Genomic DNA, 20,050 nt, shown 5'->3' with positions numbered 1-20,050 from the left:
AATGACATCAAGGAAGAATTCAAAAGATACCTAGAGACAAATGAAAATGAAAACACAACGACTCAAAATCTATGGGACACAGCAAAAGCAGTCCTAAGACGGAAATTCATAGCAATACAAGCCTACCTCAAGAAACAAGAAAAAGCTCAAATAAACGATCAAGCCTTACACTTGAAAGAACCAGAAAAAGAACAGCAAACAAAACCCAAAGTGAAGAGAAGAAAGGAAATATTGAAGATCAGAGCAGAAATAAATGAAATAGAGTCTAGAAAAACAATACAAAAGATTAATGAAACCAAGGACTCTTTCTTTGATAGGATAAACAAAATCGACAGACCCTTAACCAGACTCATCAAGGAAAAAAGAGAGAGAACTCAAACAAATAAAATCAGAAATGAAAGAGGAGAAATAACCACGGACTCCGCAGAAATACAATGGATCATAAGAAAATACTACGAGCAATGATATGCCAAGAAATTGGACAATCTGGAAGAAATGGACACATTCCTAGAAACATACAATCTTCCAAGACTGAGTCAAGAAGAAACAGAAAATCTGAACTGACCGATTACCACCAATGAAATAGAATCAGTAATCAAAAACTTCCCAAAACACAAAAGTCCTGGACCAGATAGCTTCATAGGCAAATCTTACCAAACGTTCCAAGAAGAATTAACACCTATTATTTTCAAACTATTCCAAAAAATTCAAGAAGAGGGAAAGCTCCCTAACTCCTTTTATGAGGCCACCATTACCTTGATTCCAAAACCAGACAAAGACATTACAAAAAAAGAAAACTATAGGACGATATCTCTTATGAACATTGATGCAAAAATCCTCAACAAAATATTAGCAGACAGAATTCAGCAATACATTAAAAATATCACACACCATGATCTAGTTGGATTTATTCATGGGATGCAAGGTTGGTACAATATCTGCAAATCAAATAATGTGATACACCACATTAACAAATCGAAGGATAAAAACCATATGATCATATCAATAGATGCAGAAAAAGTGTTTGACAGAATCCAGCAGCCATTTATCGTTAAAACTCTCAGCAATGTGGGAATAGAGGGAACATACCTCAACATAATAAAGGTCATATATGACAGACCTACAGCTAACATCATACTCAATGGGAAAAGGCTAAAAGCATTTTCCTTGAGATCAGGAACAAGACAAGGATGCCCACTTTCACCACTCCTCTTCAACACTGTATTGGAAGTCTTAGTCACAGCAATAAGACAAGAAAGAGAAATAAAAAATATCCGAATTGGAGAGGAAGAAGCGAAACTCTCGTTATTTGCCGATGACGTGATACTATATAGAGAGAACCCTAAAGATTCCACCAAAAAAAAAAAAAAAAACTCTTAGAAGTGATCGATGAATTCAGTAAAGTAGCAGATTACAAAATAAATATTCAGAAGTCTGTGGCATTTTTATACACCAATGATGAACTTTCAGAAAGAGAAGTTAAGAAAACAATCGCTTTTACATTTGCATCGAAAACAATAAAATACCTGGGAATCAAATTAACCAAGGAAGTAAAAGATCTGTTTTCAGAAAATTATAAGTCATTGGAAAAAGAAATTTAAGAAGATACAAATAAATGGAAACATACACCGTGCTCATGGATAGGAAGAATCAACATTGTTAAAATGATCATACTACCCAGAGCAACCTATAGATTCAATGCAATCCCTATCAAAATACCAATGGCATTTTTCAGAGAACTAGAACAAATAATTCTAAAATTTATATGTAACCATAAAAGACCCCGAATAACCACAGCAATCTTGAGAAAGAAGAACAAAGTTGGAGGTATGACACTACCTGATATCAAACTATACTACAAGTCTACAGTAATCAAAACAGCATGGTCCTGGCATAAAAACAGATATGTTGATCGATGGAATAGAATGAGAGCCCAGAAATAATTCTACACTTATACATTCACTTAATATATGAGAAGGAGGTAAGAATATACAATGGGGTAACGACAGTCTCTTTGAGAAGTGGTGTTGAGAAAATTGGACAGATACATGCAAAAAAATTAGAAACTAGACCACCTTCTTACACCATATACAATAGACTCAAAATGGAGTAAAGACTTAAATGTAAGACCCAAATCCATAAAACTTCTAGAAGGATACACTAATTTTTACTTAGCAGTAATCTCTAATTTTGCTAACAGTAATTTCCTTTCAGCTATATCTCCTCCGGCAAGGGAAACAAAAGAAAAAAAATATACTAATGAGAGTACATCATACTAAAAAGTTTTGTACAGAAAAGGAAACCATCGACAAAACGAAAAGGCAACCGATTGATTGAGATAAGATAGTTGCTAATGATACATCTGATATGAGGTTAGTTAATATCATAAATATATAAATAACTCATACAACTCAACAACAACAGAAAAACCCCAAACAATCCAATTAAAAAATGGGCAGAAGACCTGAACAGATACTTTCCCAAAGAGGGAAGACAGATGGACGATAGACATATTGAGAGATGCTCAAGGTCACTAATCAAGCAAAATGCAAATTAAAACCACAATGAGATATCACCTCACACCTGTCAGAACGGCTATCATCAATAAATCAGGAAACAACACGTGTTGGCGAGGATGCGGATAAAAAGGAACTCTCATACACTGTTGGTGTGATTGCAAATTGGTACAGCCGCTATAGAAAACAGTCTGAAGGTTTCTCAAAAAATCAAAAATGGATCTACCCTTTTACCCAGCAATTGCACTTCTGGGTGTTTATCCAAAGAAAACCAAAAGAATAATTCGTAAAGATCTATGCTCCCTTATGTTCATGGCAGCACAATTTAGAATAGCCAAAATATGGAAGCAACCTAAATGTTCATCCACAGATGATTGGATAAAGAAATTATGGTTCATATATACAATGGACTATTACTCAGCCATTAAGGTAATGAAATCTTACCATTTGCAACAACATGGATGGACATAGAGGTTATTATGCTGAGAGAAAAATAAATACCATATGATTTCACTTATATTAGGAATCTAAGGAACAAAAAGAACAGACTAATGAAAAACAGACTCACAAATATAGAGGACAGTCTGGTGATGGACAGAGGGGAGGGTGGGTTGTGGGGTAGGAGAATGGGGTGAAGGATTAAAGAAGTAGGAATTAGTAGTTGATAGATAGTCACAGGGATGGGGAGCACAACATAGAGAATGCATTTAGCATTAATGTATTGGCTTGGTGTAGAGCCAGAGGAGAAAGAGCAATCTGAGCATCATTTTATAAACTATATAAATGTCTAACCAAAAATCCGAGCACAAACCAGGATCTCCTTTAATAGGACAAGTGTCTGGAAATGGGAATGGTGCTTGGTTTTTCAGGGGGTTGAACTGTGCCCCCCCCCCAAATATATTTTCACCAGGAACTTCAGAATGTGACCTGATTTCAAATAATGGTCTTTGTAAATGTAATTAAAATTTTTGAGAAAAGCTTATCCTGGATTATGGTGGGTGCTAAATATAATCATGGATCCTTATAACAGAAAAGGAAAAGACACAGAGGAAGACACAGCAGAGAAGACTGTATGAAGAGGGAAGCAGAGATTGGAGTCACACTGCCATAAATTAAGGAATGCCTGGAGCCACCAGATGCTAGAAGAGGCAAGGATGGAATCTCCCTTAGAGCCTTTAGAGAGAGTATGGCTTTGCTGATAATTCAATTTCAGACTTTGCCAAACCAGAACTATGAGAGAGTAAATTTCTGTTTTTCTAAGCCAACGATTTTGTGGTAATTTGTTACAGCATCTCATCATGCAGATGCTATGGAAGACAGATGCAAGATATACAATGTGTCATAAAAGGAATATCCATCACTGCTGGAAGAAAGCCAAGACTGTGTGAATAAGACATTTTGGAGATAAAAAACTATAATGACCTCTAAGAATGGTGGAGAATTGGTACGATGATCTTGTTTCTGATCCTGATGAAGATGTCACTTAAAGGCATCATTTAATGAGGTTGCTAAACGTCTTGGTGACCTTAGGGAATCTAAGGTACAAAAACAAACAAACAAACAAACAAACAAACAAAATATAAACAGACTCACAGATACAGAGAATAAACTGGTAACTGCCAGAGGGGAGGCGGTTTGGGGGGCTGGTGAGAAAGGTGAAGGGATTAAGAAGTACAAATTAGTATTCACAAAACAGTCACAGGAATGTGGAGTACAGCATAGGGAATATAGTCAATAATATTGTAACAACTAGGTATAGTGCCAGGTGGGTAATAATCAGGGAGATCATTTCACAAGCTATATAAATGTCTAACCATTGTACTGTATACTTGAAACTAATAATAAAAAATGTCTTGGTGATCTTAGTCACTATTTTGAAAGGATCACAGTGGTGTTATTAAACCACAGACTCATGGCTATAGGACTTCTCTGCTGGGAGTACATCTGTATACTATCATCCTTATCATTATTCGGTAATATCCAAGTGAGATCATATCTTCCACTAGATTTGTTTACCAGATATATATGATTTTATTGAATCAGACTCTTAGGTGGAAGTTTCTAGAATCAGAGTTTTGTTGGTACAAGAACAGCCCACATCACGATGTAAGATTTATTTTATTTTGTGGGTACAATGCCAGAGTAGATCAAAGTTGGGAATCTGGATAGAGGTAAAGGATGTCAAGGAACTTGATGACTTGCCATTTCAAAGGCCCATATAGTCTTTCTTTCTTTTTAGTAAGTTGTTTACTAGGGCTTTCAAAACAGAATAATAGAATGAATTGTTAGTAACTGTTGTAGTTTGGCGGGAGGAACTAAGACTCCCTCCTTCTCCATTCTGGGTTCTGTATGATGCAAAAAAAAAAAAAAAAAAGATATGGTGGACTGACAGTTAAATAGGAATCAGGGAACAGAGCAAGTGCTCAATAATTCTCAAAACATATGACATTCTTGCTAAAGCTAGATTGAGGAATGTAACTGGATAGTGAGACCAAAATAGCATCTTTCTATTACCTTGCTAAAACTAGACTGTGGGACCTGTCTGTGCAGAGAATTATATCTATAGGGTAGATCCTTTTTTACAAAGCCATTTCTAAGAACTACATGTCTACCTTGCACATATAGTCACCATAGTTGCTAGCAAGAGCACAAACAAAAGTGTGTGTGTGTGTGTGTGTGAGAGAGAGAGAGAGAGAGAGAGAGAGAGAGAGAGAGAGAGAGAGAAACAGAGACAGAGACAGAGACAGAAGGAGACAGAGACAAAGAGAGACAGAGAGAGAGACAGAGATACGGAGACAGAGACAGAGACAGAGACCAAGCTTCCATAAACAGGATATGCTATAGGCCCTGCCCCAGGCATGCTTACATATGTGTGTGCTAACACATGGAACAGGTAACTGTTTCCACATTTACCAAACCATGAGTAAGGCAGTTAAGGGGAGAAATACTAATACTAATCTTGTTTGGAAATCACTGTTACTCTACCCATTTGTTGAGTGTGGCTTAAAGGATGTCAGTCAATCACTAATCATGTTAGTTATTCTCCCTTCATCAGGAATAAGCAAATAATCAATAGACAGAGGGGTAGAATTTCCTACCACTAAACTATCCTTGAAAGGTAAGATAGTTGATAAAAGACCTGGGGAATGGGAAGTGAGTGTTCTCTTTATCGTACTATTTAATGTACCCCTGGAGGTGATGAACATTTCTGGTTTACAAGGGAATGTCTCACTGTAGACCCCTTGGGACATTTTGTCTAGCATAATAAGACATTTTGGCTGAGGGCAAGATAGCCAAGGAATTTCACTGGAGCATACTCAATCAGTATTTTATCTTCTTTGTTAGCACAGGTCTATCATCACAACATAAAGGCAATATCATAAAGCCCATAAATACTTAAGTTTTCAAAGATCCTTGTTCCATGATGTCTATCCATGAAGACTAATAGTAACCAGTAGAATTCTCAGATATTGTGCAGAGACCACAGTTAAATATCCTTTTATCAGAAGTGAAGTGCTCCATTTTTCTTTAGAGGCTAAGAGAAATGCTTGATAAACTGGAGTCAATAAATTAGCAGACAGTTTTGATCTCTAAATTTGACAGGAAAACAGACATTGAGCATCAAATCAATCACTCATACCCACTCATAATGCAGGAGACTTTCTCTCCATCATGTCCAAAAATTCTTCCAAATCCAACACACATTTTTCTAGGGTCCCAGATATAGAGGCAAATATAAGGCAAAACATTACAGTAAATGTAGTAACTGCTAAAATGTGTGTAGTAGATGCAAATGTAAGGTAGACCAGGTATCCAAGGTGGTCTTTCTTACCAAACAGATATATTCACCTTCCATGTCTTTCATAATCACACAGATACCAACTGACACTAGAAATTATCCAGCCCCTGATCTTGATCTTGATCTTGATCTTTGTCAAGAGCAAAAATACAATGGAATATTCCAGGACAATCATTGACTCAACACAGTCACTTTCTGAGGTTGCTATCCATGCTACCTAATTCCTGAACTTCCAGAATACTTCTAGGGAGACTGACTCTTTGGATACCTTTAAAGCACATTCATTGTTGTCTAAGGATAGGTAACAGGAGGAGAATTACTTTCCAGAGAAGTTTTTATGTATAAAAATACTATTTGGGAGGCAGAACATCTAGAGTGATGTAGTAAGGAGTCCCACTTACCCTCTCCCCAACAATTTAAGTGATGAAAATTACTTTTATAAAAGCAATCATTCAGAGTCTATGGAAAATTTCCTAAAAACATACAGAAAATGAAAAAAAAATGATTCAAGAAAATCTACTAAATCTCAGTAGGAATTGTGAGGGTTTGTGGCATTTGAGCCACAATTCATTCCATTACACTCTCTCTCTGTTCTACCAGCTCATATAATGGAAGATCTACCCTGGGCATGGCGAAACCAAGAAGTCAGGGGGTTATTTTTCCCCAGATTCCAGTCTGATCATACAGTTTTACCCAGAATAGTCAGGTTGCTGTTGTTCTTCATTCTTTCCAGCACGGTGTTGCAGAAGCTCTCTTCCAGGCAGGCATGATAGAGAGGACTAGGTCTCTCTTCTCCTACCCAGCTTTCACTCATAGGGTGTAACCTACACTCTAAGTGTGGGAGGCCAGGAACACTGGCCCCAATCATCTCTGTCCCAGCTTACTCATAATGCAGGGAGGTGCTAGCTAAGAAGACCAAGAGTTACCACCTTCTTCCAGTGTCCACCTTATAGAGGGGAAGTGTCACTTTTAACTTGAAATCATACAGAGTATGTACTCAAACCATAATTGAATAAAGGAGAAATCAATAACAGAATAAAATTTGGGAAATTCACAAATGTGTGGAAATTAAACAAAAATATTATTAAATAACCAATGGGTCAAAGAAGAAATCATGAAGATTTAAAAAATACTTTCTGATATAGAGTTCCAATCAAGATGGGGAAGTAGATAAATGCTGTGCTCACCTATTCCCATGATCATCTCAAACTTACAATTAAACTACAGAACAACCATCATTGAGAATCACCTGAAGTCTAGCTGAACAGAAGTTCAACAACTAAAGATATACAGAAGAAAACACCACAAGACGGATAGAATGGACAGAGATGTGGAACAGTATGGTCCAACTCCTGTGTGAGGCATTTAAAAATCAGGAGGGATATCTCAGCTGTGGAGGCCCCCTAATGACTGAGGGGTTCCAAACCAGGCTCTCCCACCCAGGGTTCCAGTACTGAGGAGAAAAGACCCCATAACTTCTGCCTGTGAAAAACAGCAGAGATTATGGCTGAGTGAGATGAAAGGCTGCTGCAGTTCCAGGCAATCCTCTTAAAGGGCCTGTACATGAACTTACTTGCTGATGGACTCACTTGCTCTGAGCTTCGGCACTGAGGAAGAAGCTTGAAAAGCACCAGAGTCATATGGGGAGGAACTAAATTGTCTGGCTTCAGGGTAAGGGGCTGGAGGGGCATTCTCTGGAACAGAAGTGCTGGCAGAAGCCATCGCCCCTTTGTTGAGCCCTCCCACCACCCAGCGTGCACATGCAGGCAGTTATCATATCTGATTTTCCATCAATCTAGATAACACTGTTTTCTCTGCCCTGCTGATTCCCTGAAACCCCATCCCGCCCAAATAGTAGGCCCATATAAGCCTCTTCCAGTGGCTTTTCCATAAAAATGGGGCATCTTGGCTCATGCTGCAACTTTCCTAAAATCTCTCAATGGTTCACAAACACCAACAAGCAGTATCTGGCCTTGGCATGGCCCATACCTCTTGCTAAGCAGCTCCAAGTCCAGAACTAGTGGCAGCCAGCCTAAGTTCACAGCTTAGGCTCTCCCAGGCACCTCCATGCCCAGCACAAGTGGCAACCATCTACAGATCACTTTATAGCTCATACCAAGTGACCCCAGGCAGAAGCTAACCTTGGCCTGCACCAGAGTTCCCCCAAAGAGGCCTCAGAAACAATACACTTGGTGGCTAGCTTCAGACTACACCAGGGTACCACCCATCCACCTCCATAAAGAACACACCCAAAAGGCAGACTCGGCAAGAACCAGAGCCCCATTAAAGCAAAACCTGCTCCATAGGGTCAGCCCCTACACAACAGCTCCTCCACTGTAGTCATGGCCAGTTCCCACAACCAACCAAACTGAGGGGCAATCCCTCCCACTATTGTGCCAACAGCAACCAAGGATCAACTAAAACAGGAAAACACACAAGGGACATGAAGCACCTATCTCAGGTGACAATGAAAACTGTACCACTGGGCCCCACAGGATATCTACTACATAAGGCCACTCTACCAAGACTGGGAGATGTAGAAGCTCTACCTAATACATAGAAACAAACACAGTAAGGCAGCCAAAATGAGGAAACATAGAAATATACCCCAAATGAAAGAACAGGACAAACCTCCAGAGAAAGAACTAAACAAAATGGAAACAATCTACCATATGCAGAGTTCAAAACACTAGTTATAAGGATACTCGATGATCTCAGAGAGAACTTGAACATAGAGATAGGAAACATAAAAATGGAGATAGACATGGAGATACAAAATATAATATAAAGAAATTGTTAATAATGTAAGGAGGAAGAGGAGTGCTACATTTAGTGAGGTGATTACTTTGTGAGTTATATAGATCTCTAATTACTGTTATACAACTGAAATGAATATATTATTGTATGCCAACTATAATTGAAAAAAAACTCATTGCATTGTACAATATAAATACGAGTAACTATTTGTCTATTATATTTCAATAAAGCTGGGAAAATGAAAAAAATATGTTAGAGGCAATCAACAGTAGATTAGATGAAGCAAAGACAGAATTAGCAATTTGGAAGATAAGGAAGCAGAATACACTTAATGAGAACAGCAACAAGAAAAAAGAATTTTAAAAAATGAGGATAGTTTAAGGGGACAACCTCCAGCATACCAACATTTGCATCATAGGGAAAACAGAAGGAGAAGAGAGAGAGCAAGGAATTGAAAACCTATTTCAAGAAAGAATGACTGAAAACTTCCCTAACCTGGCAAAGGAAAAAGACATAGCAGACCAGGAAGTATATAAAGTGCCAAACAAAACAAAACTTAAGAGACCCACACTAAGACACATCATAATTAAAATACCAAAATGGTAAATGCAAAGAGAGAATCCTAAAAGCAGCAAGAGAAAAGCAGTTACTTACCTACAAGGGAGCTCCCATAACATTATCAGATGTTTTCTCCAAAAAAATATTGCAAACCAGAAGGGATTGGCAGGAAATATTCAGAGTGCTGAAAAACAAGAACCTACAATCAAGATTACTCTACCCAGCTATCGTTTAGAATTGAAGGACAAACAATGAGTTTCCCAGACAAGAAAAAGTTAAAGTTCATCACCACAAAACCAGTATTACAAAAATGTTAAAGGGACTTCTTGAAGAAGAAGGAAAGAAGATAAAAATATGAATAATAAAATGGCAAAAATTACTTGAAATGTACATGGATTAAATGCTCCAATCAAAAGAGATAGGGTGCCTGAATGGATAAGAAAACAAGATCCTTACATATGCTGCCTATAAGAGATTCACTTCAGATAAAAGACACACAGAGACTGAAAATAAAGGGATGGGAAAAGATATTTCATTAAATTGGAAATAATAAAAAGAAAATAAAAGGTGGGGTAATGATACTTATACCAGGAAAAAACAGACTAAAAAAATAGAAATCTTTTCTTTCTTTGAATATACCACCTCATATCAAATGTAGGAGTTTAGCTTCTTCCATTTTCAGGCATATGTGTAAACTTTTTCTTTAAAAAAATTTTTAAAAAAATTTATGGTGACATTAGTTTACGAAATCCAGTAAGTTTCAGCTGTACACTTTAACAGTATATATATACACTGTGTGTTCACCTCCCATAGTTAGATTTCTTCCTGTCATCACATATTTGACCCCCTTTATGCTGTCTACCTCCCCTCTCCCCTGTCCCCGCTACCCTCTGGTAACCACTAGTCTATAGTCCATATCCATGAGTCTCTGTTTGTTTATCCCGTTCATTTGTTGCTTTTAGGTTTATATCCCACATATAAGTGATACCATGTGAATTTCAACTTTTTCTCTCTGGCATATTTTGCTTAGCATGATTATCTTGAGGTCCATCCATATTGTCGCAAATGGGATTGCTGGAAAGTGTTCTTGGTTGTAGATTGTGGGTTTTCAACATTTTGAATATCTTATGCCAACCCCTTCTGTCCTGCAAAGTTTCTTTTGAGAAATCAGTTGCCAGTCTTAACGGAGCTCCTCTCTTGTAGGCAACTAACTGCTTTTCTCTTACCGCTTTTAAGATTCTCTTTTTATTTAACCTTTGGCATTTTAATTATGATGTGTTTTGGTGTGGGCCTCTTTGAATTCATTTTTTGGGGACACTCTGAGCTTCTAGGATTGTACATTTATTTCTTTTACCAGGTTACGTAAGTTTTCCATCATTATTTCTTCAAATAAATATTCAATTTCTTGATCTTGTTCTTCCTCTTCAGGACATGAATGTTGTTACCCTGAATTTTGTCACATAGGCTCCTTAAATAATCATTATATTCTCGGTTACTTTTCTCTTGCCATTCTGATTGGGTGTCCTTGTCTTCAATATCCTCTATATTGGTGATTTGATCCTCTTCTTCATCCACTCTGTTGATTCCCTCTAATACACTCTTCATTTCAGATAATGTGTTCTTCATTTCTGACTAGTTCCCTTATATAATTTCAATTTCCATTTTTATGTTTTTTATCTCTTTGTTAAAGTTATCACCGAGTTCATCTACACTTTTCCTAATTTCATTGAGAATCTTACAACCAGTATTTTGAACTCTACATCTGTGAGATTGCTTGACCCCAAATTTCTAGAAGTCGGTTCTGTTCTCTCATATGTTTTCTGCTTCATTGTCTTCCCATTTTGGCTGCCTTTCTGTGTCTGTTTCTATGTACTAAGAAAAGCTCTTAAGTCTCCCAGGCTTATTAGCATGGCTTTGTGTGGTAGGTGTGCAGGAGCACAGTCCTGAGAGGGGTTCAGTTGCAGGCCAAGTTTAGCCCCAGCCTGTGCTCTTCGAGAGCCACCTGGTAAGATTCAGCAAGCAATCCACAGATGCTGTGCTTATAGTTTTCAAGAGGGCATGCCAGAAACCAAGGCCAGCTGCAACCAGTTTGTGCCTTGGTGCTGCTTAGCAAGGAGCACTGGACTCGCAGAGTACACAACTGGATGTGGCTTGAATAGGGCCGCGAGTTGGGGGAGGTAGAGTTTCAGGGAATCCTCTGGGCAAAGCAACCTTTGTTATCCAGTTTGATGAAGTCTCAGCTAAGGCAGCACTGCATCTGCACACTGGGAGGGGAAGGGCTCAACAGAGGAACAATGGATACTACCAGCACTTCTGCCTGGGAGAAAGCCTTCCCTTCGGACCTTGCTCTGACAACTCAGTGTCCCCCTGTAATTCCCTGTTGCCCCTTGAACAACTGAATGGTCGCTGGTGCTCAGAGTGAGCAGGTCTGTGACCATGAAAACCTGGTCCCGGACATGGCCCCTTTAAGAGGCGTTTGCAGCTGCTGGTTGCAGCTGCCATAGATTCTGTGCCACTCAGCTGCTCTGAACTGAGCAGCCTCACGTCTTTGCCCTCTCCTACTTCCAACTGTCGCAGGATGATTTCTTATTTCTCTCCCTAGTTGTGGGGCTTCTGTTCATCTAGACCTCTGCCAGCTCTCCTTGCTGTTTGCTCTGTGATTCTGTCACATTTTTGATGTGGTCATGAGAGGAATTAATGAAGCTTCTATCATCTACGCCATTTTGTCTGGTCTTGGAGTGCAACAGTTTTCAATTTTGATAAAATTCTACGTTCTTAATATGTTTTAGTGGATCATGATTTTGCTCTTGGTGTTATATCCAAGAACGCTTTGCCTAACATAAGGTCACAAAGATGTTCTCCTAAGTTTTCTTCTAGAATGTTTATAAGTTTACCTCATAGATTTATGTCTATGATCCATTTTGAATCTTTTAGTATGCTTGAATGGTATATGATGTGAGGCAGAAATCCAACTTTATTATTATTTTTTTTCATGTGGATGTCCATTTGTCCCATTTGTTAAAAAGACTATTATTATTTCTCCACTGAATTGTCTTGGCGCCTTTGTCAAAAACCAATTGACTATAAATGTAAGGACTTTTTTCAGGACTTTCGACTATGTCCCATTAATCTATATGTTCTTATGGCATTACCACACAGTCTTGTTTACTGTAGCTTTGTATTAAGATTTGAAATAGGGAGGTATACATCCTCCAGCTTTGTTATTCTTTTGCATTTCCATGTAAAATTTTAAGATCATTCGTCAATTTCTACAAAATATTTGTGAGGACTGCATTAAATTTATAGATCAATTTTGGCGGGATTATAATCTTTACAATATGGAGCCTTTAAACCATGAACCTGAAATGTCTTCATTTATATAGATCTTTTAGAAATTTCTCTTGTCACTGTTTAGTACTATTCAGTATATAAGTCTTACACATCTTTCGTTAAATTTATTCCCAAATATTTTATTCTTTTTATGTGTTATTATAAATGAAATTGTTTTCCTAGTTTCATTTTTGGATTGTTCAGTTGTTAGTATATGCAAATACAATGACTTTTTGTATATTGATCTTCTATCTCACTACCTCGTTGAACTCATATATTAGTTTTAGTAGTTTTTTTTTTTTGATTCATTAGGATTTTCTAGGCACAGGAACATGTTGACTATAAGTAAGACAGTTTCATCTCTTCCTTTTCAGTGTACTTTAAGAAAATATTTCTTCTTCTTGCCTGATTGCACTGACTAGAACCAGCAGTACAATACTGGATGCAAGTGGCAAGAGCAGGCATCCTAGTCTTGTTCCTGGTCTTAAGAGAAAGCATTCAGTTTCATAACATTTAGTATAATTATAATGTTAGCTGTAAGTTTTTAATAGTTAACCTTTATTAGGTTGAAGAAATTTTCTTCTATTCCTTGTTTGTTGAACTTTTTTTTTTTTTTTACCATGAATTAGTTTTGGATTTTGCCCAATGCCTTTTCTGTGTCTTTTGAGATGATAACATATTTTTGTCCTTTATTCTATTAACATAATGTGTTATATTAATTAATCTTCACATGTTGAACTGATCTTGCAATCCTGGGATAAATCCCACTTAGCCATAATGTATAATCATTTTGATATGTTATTGGATTCAGTTTACTAGTATTTTGTTGAAGATTTTTATTTTTGTATTTATGATGGATTTTGATCTGTATGTAGTTTTCTTGTGATGCCTTTGTCTGGGTTTGGTATCAGAGTAATACTAGCCTCATAGAATGAGATGGTAAGTATTCATTCCTTTATTATCTGGAAGAGTTTATGAAGAATTGGTATTTATATTTTATTTGAACATTTGATAGAATTAATCAGTGAAACCATATATGCCTGATTGAATTTTAAAGAGATTTCTACATTTATCGATTTTGGCAATAAATAAAAGAGCCATTGATTTGGTCTTTTTTTTTTTTTTTTAACAAAATCTTACTATATGGAGATTTTCATTATAATGTGATTTTTTGGGAAATATGCACATATTCTTCACCTGTTTAAAAACAAGCATGCTGTCTACAACACAAGAGAAAACCAAGACAAAAGAGAAAACTTTCTAGCGCTCAGAATTGGTGCCCCATGTCCATATATTTTACTCAATAGGAGAGCAACACAGGATTCAATGGAAAATCTATTTACTCTTACAATTCATAAAATTCTAACACATTTGGCTATATGGATTTTTTAAATTCACATTACAATGTGAATTTTATTAGAAAAATTGGTTTAGGTTTTTATTGTATGGTAGATTAGAAGTCACAATTTAGAATCAAGTGGAGACCTATCTCTTCAGGGGAAGTCAATGACCAGGAAGTGATTCAAATCAATCTGATAAGAGGAGGAAGGCATAAAAATTATAAAGAAGAGACAAGAATTTAAAAGCAAAGTATTTTGAAGCAATTTACTGTGGGGGCAGATAATCCTATGTACCTCAATTGACTTTGTAGGCATAGTGCTATAATAAATGTTTCTAATAATAAACTGGAGACATCTAGAAATGAGTAGATTATGATCAGGGATAAACTGCCAGTCATTTGGAAGAGCCAGAATGATTTATCTACTGGGGATTGCAGATAGCTGAGGTTTTACTAGATTCCCAATGTACAGAGTGAGGAACGGCTGTGACTGGTTTGCATTGTAGTTATGGGGCTATTTGTTTGCTAGGGCTCCCATAACAAATACCACAGGCTGCATGGCTTAAATGACAAAAAATTATTTTCTCAGAGTCTGGAGGCTAGAAGTCCAAGATTGAGGAGTTGGCAGTTTTGGTTTCTTCTGAGGCCTCTCGTCTTGGCTTGCAGATCGTTGCCTTCCTGATACATCCTTACCTGGTCTAGCCTCTGTGTACCTGCACTCCTGGTGTTTCTCTGTGTGTCCAGGATTCCTCTTCTTATAAGGGCAGCAGTTATTTTGGATTATAAACACCCTTCTGCCTCATTTTAACCTAATCACTCCCTTATGGGCCATTTCTCCAAATACAGTCACATTCTGAGGTGCTGAAAATGAGAAAGGGGAGAGGGGCACAATTCAACCTGATCAGAAATGGAAGAAATCATAAACAGGATGCAGGAGAATAAAATAAAATTTATGTGATCCTGGGGCCTTTAAAACCAGCTTTGTGTCTGTGACTTAGGGTGCTGACATTTGATAGCAACCCACTGCTTCTGATTTGAAAAAGAACCAGTTAATTCCCCCCTATATCCTAAAGCATAAATAGGCATACAACATGGGGTGGGAGACCTTGCAGTACACTGGCTGCAAAAAAAGGGTTGTTTGGGAAGGTCAGAGGGTCTGCGTTGTGTTCCATTGCCTAATTCTGCAATGTTAATGTGAAAAATGTCACTTTTCTGTCATGCAGCAGAACTGGGAGACTTTCATAATGAAACAGATGGGAAACATCTGTTAAGAACCCGATGCTTACAGAACGAAGACTGTTTAGAAAGCAAAATCATGCAGTTTCATCAGAAGCACATGTAAATACTTTGACTTGCACCTACTCCACCAGAAGGGAACACTGCAGCTGAAGACAGACTCCTTTTTTTTTTTTAGGGATAAATTTTTTTTATTTTAATTAATTAATTAATTAATTAATTAGTTTTTTTTTATTTATGGTGACATTGGTTAACAAAATCCACTAAGTTTCAGCTGTACGTTTTAATAGTAAAGCATATGTATATTTACACTGTGTGTTCACCTTCCATAGTTAGATTTCTTTCTGTCTCCACGTATTTGACACTCTTTACCCCATCTAAAACTCCCGTCCCCCCACACCCTACCCTCTGGTAACCACTACTCTATTGCCCATGTCCATGAGTCTCTGTTAGTCCTCTTCATTTGTTGCTTTTAGGTTTATATCACACATATAAGTGATATCATGAGATTTTCAACTTTTTCTGTCTGGCTTATTTCGCTTAGCATGATTATCTCGAAGTCCATCCATGTTGTCACAAATGGCAGAATTTCATCTCTTCTTATGGTTGAGTAATATTGCATTGTATATATGTACCACAGCTTCTTTAGCCAATCATCTATCATAGGACATTTCGGTTGCTTCTATGTCCTGGCCACCATGAATATTGCTGCTATGAACATCATTGTGCAAATATCTTTTCAGATATGAGTTTTCAAGTCTTTGGGATAAATATCCAGTATAAGGATTGCTGGAACACATAGTATAACAATTCTTAGGTTCTTGAGGAACCTCCATATTGTTTTCCATAGTGGCTGTACCAATTTGCAGTCCCACCAGCAGTGTATGAGGTTTTCTTTTTTTTTTTTGTCCTGTTGACTATAGCTATTCTAACACGTGTGAGATGATATTTCATTATGGTTTTAATTTGCATTTACCTAATAGATAGCAATGTTGAGCATCTTTTCAAATAGTTGTTGGCCATTTGTATGTCCTCTAGGGAAAAGTGTCTGTTCAGGTCCTCTGCACATTTTTTTTGATTGGATCATCTTATGTTGTTGTTGTTGTTGTTGTTGTTGTTGTTGTTGAGTCATATGAGTTTTTAGTATATTTTGGATATTAGGCCTTTATTGGAGGTGTTCCTTGCAAATATATTTTCCCATTCGGATGGTTGTCTCTTTACTTTTTTGACGATTTCTTTTGCTGAGCAGAAGCTTTTTAGTTTGATGTAGTCCCATTCATTTATTTTTGCTTTTACTTGTCTTACTTTTGAGGTCAAATTCATAAAATCCTCTTTAAGTCCAAAGTCCTTGAGTTTAGTTCCTGTTTTCTTCTTTGCATTTTCTTGTTTCAGATCTCATATTCAAGTCTTTAATCCATTTTTAGTTAATTTTTTGTGTATGGTGATAGGCAGCAGTCTAGTTTCATTCTTTTGCAGATGGCTTTCCAGTTTTCCCAGAACCATTTATTGAAGTGGCTTTCCTTTCTCTACTGAATGTTTTTGGTTTTTGTGTTGAAAATTATTTGCCCATATAAATATAGGCTTACTTCTGAACTCTTGATTCTGTTCCACTGGTCTGTGTTTCTATTTTTCTGCCAATACCATGCTGTTTTGATTACTGTCACTTTATAGTATAATTTGATGTCAGGCAGAGTGATGCTTTCAGCCTTATTCTTTTTTCTCAGGATGGTATTGGCAATTTGGGGTCTTTTGTGCTTCGATACAAATCTGATGATTTTTTGTTCTATTTCTTTAAAAAATCCTGATGGGATTTTGACGGAGATTGCATTAAATCTGTATAATTCTTCGGGTAATAATGTCATTTGAACTATGTTGTTTCTTCCAATCCAAGAACACAGAATACCATTCCATTTCTTTTTATCTTCTTCAATTTCTTATAATAGGGTCTTATAGTTTTCATTATATAGGTCCTTCACATGTTTTCTTAAATTTATGACCAGGTATTTAATTCTTTTTGTTGCATTTGCTAAAGGAATTATTTTTTCCACTTCTTTTTCTGAAAGTTCATTATTAGAGAATAGGAACGCTATGGAATTTTGAACGTTGATTTCGTATCCAGAAACTTTACTGTATTTGCTTATAGTTTCTAGTACTGTTCTTGTGGGGTCATTAGGGTTTTCTGTATAAAGAATCATGTAATCTGCATATAGTGTCAGTTTGACCTTTTCATTTCCTATATGGATGCCTTTTATATCTTTCTCTTGTCTGATTGCACTTGCTAGGACCTCCAATATTGTATTGAATAACAATGGATATAGTGGACAGACTTGCCTTGTTCCTGACCTTGAGGAAAAGGTTTTAGTTTTTCACCATTAAGTATATTGTTGGCTAAGGGTTTGTCATAGATGGTCTTATTATGTTAGAGTACTTTCCTTCTATACTAATTTTGTGAAGTGTTTTGATGATAAATAGATGCTGTATCCCGTTGAAGGCTTTTTGTGCATCTATTGATATGACCATGAGATTCCTATTTTTTAATTTGTTTGTGGTGTATCACATTAATTGATTTGTGTATGTCCAATCATCCCTGTACTTTGAGGTGAAGCCCCGTTGATCGTGGTGTATAATCTTTTTAATATATTGCAGTATTCAGTTCACTAGTATCTTATTTAGGATTTTTGCATATGTGTTCATGAGAGATATGGGTCTGTAGTTTTGTTTTTTTGTGTTATCTTTACCAGGTTTTGGTATCAGAATCTATTTGGACACATAAAATGAGTTGGAAAGTATTGCCTCCTCTTTGATTTTTTGGAAGAGATTGAGAAGAATAGGTATTCAATCTTCTTTGAATGTTTGGTAGAATTCACTGGTGAATCCATCTGGTCCTCAACTTTACTTTTTGGTAGGTTTTTGTTGATTGTTTCAATTTCCATACTGCTGATTGGTCTATTTACATTTTCCAATTATTCTTGATTCATTCTAGGTAGGTTGTATCATTCTAAATACTGGTCCATTTCTTCTAGGTTGTTAAATTTGATGTTATATAGTTTTTCATAGTATTCTTGCATGATCCTTTGTATTTCTGCGATGTCAGTTGTAATTCCCCTCTTTCATTCCTGATTTTGTTTATTTGTGTCCTTTCTCTTTTTTCTTTAGTGAGTCTAGCCAGAGTTTTGTCAATTTTATTAACCTTCTCAAAGAAGCAGTCCTTTGTTGCACTTAATTTTTCCATTGTTTTGTTGTTGTTATTGTTTGTTTGTTTTTAAAATATTTATCTCAGCTCTAATTTTGATTATTTCTTTCCATCTGCTGACTTTAGGCTTCATTTATTCTTCTTTTTCTAGTTCTTTTAGATGAAGCAATAGGTTGTTTATTTGGGCTCCTTCTTGGTTTTGGAAATAGGCCTGTAATGATATAAACTTTCATCTTCTGACTGCTTTTGCCATTTCCCAAATGTTTTGATATGTTTTACTATCATTATCATTTGTTTCTATGTTTCTCTTGATCTCTCTTTTTACTTCTCCTCTGATCCAGTTATTCTTCAGAAGCATGTTGTTCAATCTCCACGTTTTTGTGGGTTTTACTGCTTTTTTTTTTCTTTTTGCAGTTGATATCTAGTTTCAATGCATTATGATCAGAGAATATGGTTGGCATATTTTCAACCCTCTTATATTTCTTGAGGCTATCTCTGTGTCCCAGTATTTGGTAAATTCTTGAGAACGTTCCATGTGCAGTAGAGAAGAATGTATAAGCAGCTGTTTTGGGATGGAAGGCTATGTAAATGTCAATTATGTCCTGTTGGTCTAATGTGTCATTTAAGGATGTTATTTCCTTATTGATTTTCTGTTTGGATGATCTGTCCCTATCTGACAGTGGGGTATTTATGTCCCTGACTATGATAGTGTTTTGGTCTGTTTCTCCCTTTAGTTCTGTTAGTAATTGCTTTACATATATTGGGGCTCTCTGATTGGGGACATAGATATTAATAAGTGTGCTGTCTTCATGGTGAATGATTCCTTTTATCATTATGAAGTGTCTCTCAGTATCTTTACCTTTATTATTTTGAAATCTATTTCGTCTGTTATTAGTTCCACTACTCCCACTTTTCTCTGAATTCCATTTGCTTGAAATATCATTTTCCACCTTTTCTCTTAGAGTCTATATTTGTCTTTAGATCTCAGATGTGTTTCCTGTATGCAGCATATGGCTGGGTTTTGTTTTTTGATTCATTCTGCAAAACTGCACCTTTTTATTGGTGAGTTCAGTCCATTTACATTTAGGGTGATTATTGAAATATGAGATCTTCTTATAGTCATTTTATATTTTGTTTTCTGGTAGCTCGGTGTTTCCATTGCTTCCTTGTCCTTGTGTTTCTGTTTTGTTTTGTTTTGTTTTTTTTTTGGTTGGCTTTTTGTGTTTTCCCTCTGGTTCTTTTTGTTTTATGTTATATAAACGGTGCTGAATCTTTGGCATGTGGTTACCATTACAATTATGTAAAGGAGATATATATGTATA

The sequence above is a fragment of the Pteropus vampyrus genome, unplaced genomic scaffold, assembly GCF_000151845.1.
Source record: "Pteropus vampyrus isolate Shadow unplaced genomic scaffold, Pvam_2.0 Scaffold548, whole genome shotgun sequence".
NCBI lineage: Eukaryota > Metazoa > Chordata > Mammalia > Chiroptera > Pteropodidae > Pteropus > Pteropus vampyrus.
The sequence above is the reverse complement of the archived record's forward strand: the minus strand, read 5'-3'. Positions refer to the sequence as shown.